The 10311-nt window shown below is 35.5% G+C and overlaps 1 protein-coding gene across 1 annotated transcript in view; it reads right to left on the bottom strand.

Moving 5' to 3' along the window:
- LOC122397729 (inositol 1,4,5-trisphosphate receptor) overlaps positions 1-10311 on the bottom strand; it is a 55701-nt gene that overhangs the window by 23390 nt on the left and 22000 nt on the right.

Genomic DNA, 10311 nt, shown 5'->3' with positions numbered 1-10311 from the left:
GGATTAGTCACTAAAAAATTTACTATGATAAATCAAAAGAAACACTCTTTATATCTATTAATAAAATGGTCTCAATTTATTTTCTGAAAAAGATATTTGATTTTTGCCTTTAAAAAAAATAAAATATTAGGTTCCTCGAAAAATTTGTTTTCCATAGTTCAGTCAAATGTATTTACTTAAAATAAACTTTTAGACTCGGAGAAATTGCTTAGTTGGTGCAACCCTGGTGCTTCGAGTGACAAAACCATAATCCTTGCTCAACCCGTTGGACTCGTTCGCATAATCAATTAAAAATACACGAAATTCGGTAACCGACGAAACGATTGGAATCTATAAAGGCAAATATAGCTGACTCCAGCGACGTCACTTCCACCATATTGTATACAGCCATGATTGCACGGAGCTGCACTATTATTGACGATGGTCGTTACTATATTAGGCATTAGAAATTAGGTCGGGAGACGATCAATTCGTGCGTGGGAATCGCAATGGGAACCTCGTTTAGATTCCTGGCGACCAATCGTTGGAAATTCGATTTTTTTCAAATCGAAATCGGCGTTAAAGTCGAGGAATCGATCCACGAACCTTCAACCACAGTCGGTGTTAAATACAATACATTTGTGTATTTATAAATCAAATAAAATCGTCGAAACAAAAGAGTTTTCTGAGATTCTCTGAAAACTTTGTCGAAACAATCAGGAATTAAAATTTGAAATATTAAGGAAGATAACATTTTTTACCGATGTTATATATACTACATTTGTGTATTTATAAATCAAATCGAATCGTCGAAACAAAAGAATTTTTTAAGATTCTCTGAAAATTTTGTCGAAACAGGAATTAAAATTTGAAATATTAAGGAAGATAAAAAATTTTTGCCGATGTTATATACACTACATTGGTGTATTTATAAATCAAATAAAATCGTCGAAACAAAAGAATTTTTTAAGATTCTCTGAAAATTTTGTCAAAACAATTAGGAATCCAAATTTTTGAAATATTAAGGAGGATATCAAATTTTTGCCCAAGTAAAACTTTATCAAAGCACGTAACTATAGCCTAATGAGTGGCTAGAGTTAAACAGTGTGAAGATCAACATAAATATTTAGAGACGAAGCATTTGGTTCTCAAAATTCGAACCAGACGCGTCTAGCTCGAATCGTAATGATCGAAAAACGCGAGCAGGATAGAAAGCTACGAAGCGATTTACGAGACGTCTAAACAAGCAAAACCAGCACGCGGAAAAGAACAAGAGCGTTTTCGGGAAGCGGAGGAACCACTTTATGGGAGCTTGAATAGTTTAATTACGAACAGCTGTTACTGTATCGCTACCATAGACTGTAAAATCATTTTACGAATTTATTCATTCGCGTTGAAAGACGCGAAACAAACGTTTCTTTATCAGCCCACCACAAACCACTATCGTTCGATGTACCAGACACTTTACTTTTTGTCACGAATTAAAATTGCAAAATTCTCCTGGCTTCGTGCTGTATTTAACACTGGAACTACCGATTATTATGACGTATTTATTTGTACCAACGGAATTGAAACGATTAAGAAATATATAATGCAAAGAAAATAAACGTTTGTTCATTCTCTTCCAGAATACTGCGATAAATTTTCAAAAATCCAGTCGAGTAGATTCCTGTAGAATTTTGATTAGAAAGTCATCTTGCCCACTTCCAGTAATTCTAAACACGAAAATTGCATATTCGATAATTTATCTAAAAATGTGAATCCCCAAAGTCGCCAACTGTTACGATTATAAAATTGACAAGGATTCTGGGACCGTGTCCCGCTAACTCACGAAACGCAATTAAACACGTACGCCGCCCGTTTAATCGCCAAAGTTTCGCATCGACGTATCGATGGAGACCCCTACTAAAATTGGAAATTGCATTTTGCCCGAAGGGTTGGTAATGATCAACGAAATGTTGCTGCAACCATGGCTATCTCCGATACCCGTGGGACCCGCGTACACTTTGAACCGCAACCCGTCATGCTTCCTGCTGATCAATAAATCAGCGTCACACGCCCTCGATAATTTTATTAATAACGTCGCAGAATGGTTAGTTATTAGCGTACGCGTCGAACGCCATGATTGGTTGCACGAAAGAGAGAGAGAGAGAGAGAGAGAGAGAGAAAGAAAAAAAAAATGTTTCACGAGTAGCTAACTTTGTGATAGAGAAACTCGACATTGACGTAACGGTAGCAATCTAATCTCGTTAATTAAGTACAGACTCGCGCGACGATCGTACGATACGCTCGAAACGCGTCAAACCGGCAAAAGGATCGTCTTTTCACGATCGTTCGGTTGAAAAAGAAACGCGTTATCGAGGGAAGATTAGGGGTAGAAAGGTGACTCGTTGGAAAACGATGAAAATCGTCGAGGGAATTTCACGACGTTCGATATCGCGCGGACAGGACGTTGTTCTCTGTATTAATTACATCCCTTTCATGCACAGCTGTGTGCACCTGCAGCTGCAGCCAGCACGCTGTTATGGAGAATGACAAGCGCCCGGGTGCAATCGGGATGTTGCCCGGAGAACAGGAATTAGTGGATACTCCGTTCGCCGGACCGGAGATTTACTTTGACGAGCTGGTACCGGCACAGATTATGTCTTGCCGTCGCTGTACCAACCATAAACGCCCTCGTTCCGCCATCAATCTGCTGATTGCTTCGCGAACCCGTCTCGTTTCGCGCCATTTTTCTTTTATGGAACAAGCAGGCACTTCGGTATTAACGATAAATCGATCGTGGATCTATAGGCAAATTTATATTTTTATTGATAGAATTAACCAAATGGGAACTTGGGGTCAACCCCTAAATATGATAATTCGTATCCTACTTTATGTATGTTTAGTATTTTTGCATATTAAGTGCATTTTGTAGTTTCTTGAGAATTAAAAGTTCCCATAAATGCTTAAACATTCGCAGTCATCAACCCTCTAGTGGTCCTCCATTTTATTATACACTGACGATCTTCTGGGACAAAAATGATATAAATATATAAATATAAATATAAATATAAATGAGAATATATTGTCAAGGAAAGCAAACATTCTGATCTTGAATAAATAAAGACGTTTTGAGTCCTCCATTTTACTGTACACTGACGGTCTTCGAAACGAAAATGATATAAATATATTGTCGAGGAGAGGAGAACAAACATTCTGTTGTGGATCTTTAGGCAAATTCATGTTTTTATTAATAGAATTAACCAAATGGGAACTTTGGGGGGGTTGTCTCAACCCCTAGATATAATAATTCGTATCTCACTTTATGTATGTTTAGTATTTCTGCATATGAAGTGCATTTTGTAATTTCTTGAGAATTCAAAGTTCCCATAAATGCTTAAACATTCGCAGTCATCAACCCTCCAGTGGTCCTCCATTTTATTATACACTGACGATCTTCTGGGACAAAAATGATATAAATATATAAATAAAAATATAAATATAAATGAGAATATATTGTCAAGGAAAGCAAACATTCTGATCTTGAATAAATAAAGACGTTTTGAGTCCTCCATTTTACTGTACACTGACGGTCTTCGAAACGAAAATGATATAAATATATTGTCGAGGAGAGGAGAACAAACATTCTGTTGTGGATCTTTAGGCAAATTCATGTTTTTATTAATAGAATTAACCAAATGGGAACTTTGGGGGGGTTGTCTCAACCCCTAGATATAATAATTCGTATCTCACTTTATGTATGTTTAGTATTTCTGCATATGAAGTGCATTTTGTAATTTCTTGAGAATTCAAAGTTCCCATAAATGCTTAAACATTCGCAGTCATCAACCCTCCAGTGGTCCTCCATTTTATTATACACTGACGATCTTCTGGGACAAAAATGATATAAATATAAATATAAATGAGAATATATTGTCAAGGAAAGCAAACATTCTGATCTTGAATAAATAAAGACGTTTTGAGTCCTCCATTTTACTGTACACTGACGGTCTTCGAAACGAAAATGATATAAATATATAAACATAAATATATTGTCGTCGAAAACAAACATTCTGATCTTGAATAAATAAGGACGATTTGAGTCCTCCATTTTACTATAGACTGACGGTCTTCGAAACGAATATGACATAAATATATAAACATAAATAATATATATTGTCGAAGAGAGGAGAGCAAACATTTTCTTCCTGAATAAATAAAGACGTTTTGAGTCCTCCATTTTATTATACACTGACGGTCTTCGAAACGAAAATGATATAAATATATAAACATAAATATATTGTCGAGAGGAGAACAAACATTCTGTTCCTGAATAAATAAAGACATTTAAAGAAATAAATGATACAAATATATAAACATAAATAAAAATGAAAGGAACCATTCCTCCTTCCGTTTCTAAATAAGTGAGGACGTCGTCAGGTAGAAAAATACTTGAAGAACGTCTGAGAATTAAAAATGAAGACTCTTTTTGAACATCATCTATGAAGAAATTTAAATAAAATTGAACAGTGTACATTTGAAAAATTATTTGCAATTTGGCTTGGTGCATTGTTGAAGGGCCAAAAGACTAAATAACGATTAAATTTACGAAATGATCTCGAAATGACGTCCCATTACGCGAGAAGGTAGATTAGAGACCGACGAACTTCTCTATTGGGTTCATCGAAAGAAAAATGCACGCAATCTCGATGGATGCGACCTCGATTGTCGAATGCAAGTGCATTGTGTCGACAAGTGGAAGAGACGGTCGCGTGGCCACAGTTGCCGTGTCTTCGAATTCAGACAAAAGCGTATGATTGCCATCGACGTCAAAGGTCAAGCATGAGCCACAGTCGGGAATGCATTGCACAACCGAGGCTCTTTCTCGTTCCAGTTTCCCCGATTATTGCAAGAATTATCAGACCCATTATACTTGCAATTACTCACCCATTTATTTCCATCGATGAAGCCTAATTTTGCACAGAGGCAACTCAAAAGAATTATTGAAACAACAAAAATTTCTGTGTTTCAGATTTCCCCTCTATTTGTATTCATCACTCTGTGTTTCCCTATAATTCAGATAAAATAACGAGAAAATTCAAAACTTTCAAAACTCAACAGAACTGTTTTTATTCAAAATGTAGTTCCCAAGAAAATTCCATAAAGATTTTTATATGATTAGAAGTACAGAAACGTGAACCTTCTTTTATTCTCTGAATTTTGAAATATGTCTTTGATTTCACTACTAAACATTTTGAATTGTGTTTCGTTATAGCAACAAGCAAAAATCAAAAGAAATATTGGGCTCAGGTGTGTACCATAGTCGCGATAAGTCATGCGCGTACTTGCTTAGTCTTAGCTACTTAAACTCAGAGTACTTTATCTTTGACTAACGCCGCAGGGAAAAGATAATACCTGGTCTTGCGTCAAACGGTTCGTCGAGATCTTATTTAAAAGCCCATTCATGCCAGGCGAACGCTATAGTAGTGGGCAAACCGTGCCTGACCTATTTTTTTCAGCGAACCAAATGGGGCTTGGCAATTAATGGCTTTCCAACGCGGAACGCGACCGACTAATTCGGGAATTCGATTTTTCTTTCGAAAGTTCGGCGAACCGACACTCTGCTTTCCAAAACACCACGCCAATCTTGTTATCGAGAATTTATTTCTGCACCTAGAAAGCTATTTTTAAATTAACGGTAGAAGTGACGGATTTCAAGTTGCAAGGAACTCGCAAATATTATTTATTTGCAATTTTAATCCCAATTAAAAGAAGACAATGTAACCATCAACATTTCGATAAAAAATATTGTGCAATCAATAATGTTTGTAAATCTCAGTAATTTTGAGAAAAAGATCCTCAATGTTTGGTTCTGTAACATAAAATGGATCTCTGTGTTTATCTTTTAATTAAAGGGGGGTCAATTATTTCTAAATTTATTCGTAAACGTGCTATTTTTAAAAAATTGGAATTAAATCCTCGATCAGGGGCTCTGCAAATAAAAAAAATTCGAATAAAAGGATTTTCGTTGCATTGGCTCTGTAATAGATAACGGTGATAGAATAAGGGTGTTTTATGCGTTTGGTCAGCGTCCAATTACTACTGAATACGTAAACGTACCGTTTAAAAAGAAATTCAAATTAAATCCTGAATTAGTGGCTCCGTGAAAAAGCCCTGTAATTACCACAGCTGTGTATCAGAGCTTGGGGAACCACGTATGTGTGAGAAGCACAAAATATTAGATTAAACGTGGAAGGAAATCTGCGTTTATTTATTAGCAACGAGAGCTTTGCAAACATTTACCGCTGCTTTTTCTTCCAACACACATTCCATGCGAAATAAAAGAGAAAAACTGGAAAATTAGGATTTAGCCTTATTTTTATACAATGTGAGGGAGCAGAAAAAATCTGTGCAATCTAAAATGTTTTTTAAAATGTTAAGATCATTGTGTTACTCTGTTTAATTGTAAATTAAAATAAAATAGAATTCAAAATTATCGAAAGATGAGTAAGCTTTCATTTTTTTTTTTTTGTATTTAACGATTGCAAATAACGCAGTGGGTCGTTCGATTGCTCCAAAGACTGTTTCATAACACCTGCATTTTCCGCAATAAATTTTCTTTATTGCCTCGACCGTCACTCACAACGATTTTACTATTTTTATCCAATGAGGAAACTGTAAGAAAAGAAGTCAATTATAACACGAGTATAACAATACTTTTTTATCATAAAACATAGTATCACAAAAATAAAAATGCTGTTCTTCCATCATTCGGTAAAATTTTCTTCCGTAATTAATACTCGACTAAATTTTATCGCGAATATTAACCCACATTTATATAAAAAAACTCGTCCTAGGTTTTAGAATCGCCCTGTATCCTCGATCGCGACGATTAAAATAGCCACACCATATACTCCCGCTAATTTTACTTTTCTCCATCGTCGTTGCCCAACCTATGAATCATTTCGATACGTTTTTACGCATAAACGCTCCGACACGCTTCCTCGTCGACGTCATTATTGCGTGACGTGCATTGACGTCACGTCGATTCGTAACGATTAATTTCGATCGTTACGAGAGAGGAGATATTAATACGAGGAAAGGATCCCCAGTCGATAAAACGATAGTTTCGCGAAGGCTTCATCGACCACGGGACTTCCAATCACGACACCGATTAACGACGACGACAGATCTCTTTTTTTCCTTCCTCGTTTCGAGAAAAGCGTCTCTGTTTACTGATAGATTATTTTGCACGATGCTTTCTCCGATAATGGCTTTAAAGATACTCGCATTAACGTCAATAGCAGATACCCTTTGAGAACGTCTGCGCAGCCGAGTACACGATTACAAAGAGATCGCCTTATTACCTGCCGTGTATCGACGTATCCTATCTTTACGTCGCCTGGAACCATCAGCGCGCGGATAATACACGCGCGCAAAGAATAGCAAACGCGACGCCTAGCGTCTTTACAGAGGGGGCGGGGTGGATACGTTCAACGGAAACAGGTGCCGTGGGCAGGTCAGGATTTATTCATAAGCCGATTAATAACTTTCCCGAAGCCGTCGTGGCGTCAAACGTTTCATCAAACTCGACGTTTCGAAATCACCGAGGACTACTCGAGGCTCGAGGCGACGCCATTTCTCTGGCCATCGTACTTACACACATACGTGATTTGAACGAACCACGATATCATTAAACGATGCTTCGAAGCGTAATAAACTGTACAAATTAGCAAAAAATAATTTCAAGATTGTTAGATCGTAGATTGAAATTCATTATTGATCGATACTGTGTTTAATTTCTGGAGCTTTGTCGAGTTCCTTTTGATATTAATAATGGCATCGAGGGATAGTGAAAAGCTCCACTTTCTCCAATCATCGAACATTGAATGGAAATTAATAATGAATTTCAAAATTGTTAAATCACGAATTGAAATTCTCTGATATCGAAAATGGTACTCTCTGAGAGATAGTGAAAAGCTCCATTTTTTCCAACCATTGTATATTAAATAAAACTCAGCAACTTCTAATTTCAAACTGATTAAACCACGAATTAAAATCTATTCGTTAATACTGTATTTAATTTTTGCACTTCTGATATCGAAAATGGTACTCTCTGAGAGACTGTGAGAAGTTCCATTTTTTCCAAACCATTGTATATTAAATAAAACTCAGCAACTTCTAATTTCAAACTGATTAAATCACGAATTGAAATCTATTCGTTAATACTGTATTTAATTTTTGCACCTCTGATATGGTGCCTCGAAAATGGTACCCTCTGAGAGATACTGAAAAGCTCCACTTATTCCAACCATTGTGCACTAAATAAAAGTCAGCAATGCTTAATTTCAAAATGATTCAATCACAAACTGAAATTTTATTTCATTTTTGCAACTCTGATATCGAAAATGGTACTATCTGAGAAATACTGAAAAGCTCCATTTTTTCCAACCATTGTACACTACATAAAAATCAGCAACACCTAATTTCAAACTGATTAAATCACGAATTGAAATCTATTCGTTAATACTGTATTTAATTTTTGCACCTCTGATATGGTGCCTCGAAAATGGTACCCACTGAGAGATACTGAAAAGCTCCACTTATTCCAACCATTGTGCACTAAATAAAAGTCAGCAATGCTTAATTTCAAAATGATTCAATCACAAACTGAAATTTTATTTCATTTTTGCAACTCTGATATCGAAAATGGTACTATCTGAGAAATACTGAAAAGCTCCATTTTTTCCAACCATTGTACACTACATAAAAATCAGCAACACCTAATTTCAAAATGATTAAATCACGAATTGAAACTCTATTCATTAATACTAATATTTAATTTTTGAGAGGTGGTGAAAATATTATTACTAAAAATCGACCTAACCCATACCTAACCATTGTACACTAGATAAAAGTCAGCAATGCTTAATTTCAAAATGATTAAATCACGAACTGAAATTCTATTCATTGATATTCTTTTTAATTTTTGCACCTCTGATATGGTGCCTCGAAAATGGTACCCTCTGAGAGATACTGAAAAGCTCCACTTATTCCAACCATTGTGCACTAAATAAAAGTCAGCAATGCTTAATTTCAAAATGATTCAATCACAAACTGAAATTTTATTTCATTTTTGCAACTCTGATATCGAAAATGGTACTATCTGAGAAATACTGAAAAGCTCCATTTTTTCCAACCATTGTACACTAGATAAAAGTCAGCAACGCCTAATTTCAAAATGATTAAATCACGAATTGAAACTCTATTCATTAATACTAATATTTAATTTTTGAGAGGTGGTGAAAATATTATTACTAAAAATCGACCTAACCCATACCTAACCATTGTACACTAGATAAAAGTCAGCAATGCTTAATTTCAAAATGATTAAATCACGAACTGAAATTCTATTCATTGATGCTCTTTTTAATTTTTGCACCTCTGATATGGTGCCTCGAAAATGGTACCCTCTGAGAGATACTGAAAAGCTCCACTTATTCCAACCATTGTGCACTAAATAAAAGTCAGCAATGCTTAATTTCAAAATGATTCAATCACAAACTGAAATTTTATTTCATTTTTGCAACTCTGATATCGAAAATGGTACTATCTGAGAAATACTGAAAAGCTCCATTTTTTCCAACCATTGTACACTAGATAAAAGTCAGCAACGCCTAATTTCAAAATGATTAAATCACGAATTGAAACTCTATTCATTAATACTAATATTTAATTTTTGAGAGGTGGTGAAAATATTATTACTAAAAATCGACCTAACCCATACCTAACCATTGTACACTAGATAAAAGTCAGCAATGCTTAATTTCAAAATGATTAAATCACGAACTGAAATTCTATTCATTGATGCTCTTTTTAATTTTTGCACCTCTGATATGGTGCCTCGAAAATGGTACCCTCTGAGAGATACTGAAAAGCTCCACTTATTCCAACCATTGTACACTAGATAAAAATCAGCAACACCTAATTTCAAAATGATTAAATCACGAATTGAAATTCTATGCATTAATACTAATATTTAATATTTGAGAGGTGGTGAAAATATTATTACTAAAAATCGACTGTTTCGCCTCTAAAGTGACCTCTCGAGCACTGTTCGCTTCACGAGTACGCCCTCTCGCGTTCTTGAGCACAAGCGACGTACTAATTGTCTACTTACACTTTACGATCAATATTAATTCAGCGGCTTCTTGACATTTGTTACATAATTGGCGCTTTTGTTATGATAAGTATTAACGAAGTTAGTGCCTGCTCGGTTACTTTCCTGCGAACACGAGACCGAAGTATTTTTTAATCCAAAGTCTCGTTCGGAAAACAGATGACTTAGAG

The sequence above is a fragment of the Colletes gigas genome, unplaced genomic scaffold (genome assembly GCF_013123115.1).
Source record: "Colletes gigas isolate AHSC1104 unplaced genomic scaffold, ASM1312311v1 Colletes_gigas_Sc00010, whole genome shotgun sequence".
Lineage (NCBI taxonomy): Eukaryota > Metazoa > Arthropoda > Insecta > Hymenoptera > Colletidae > Colletes > Colletes gigas.
The sequence above is the reverse complement of the archived record's forward strand: the minus strand, read 5'-3'. Positions and strand labels throughout refer to the sequence as shown.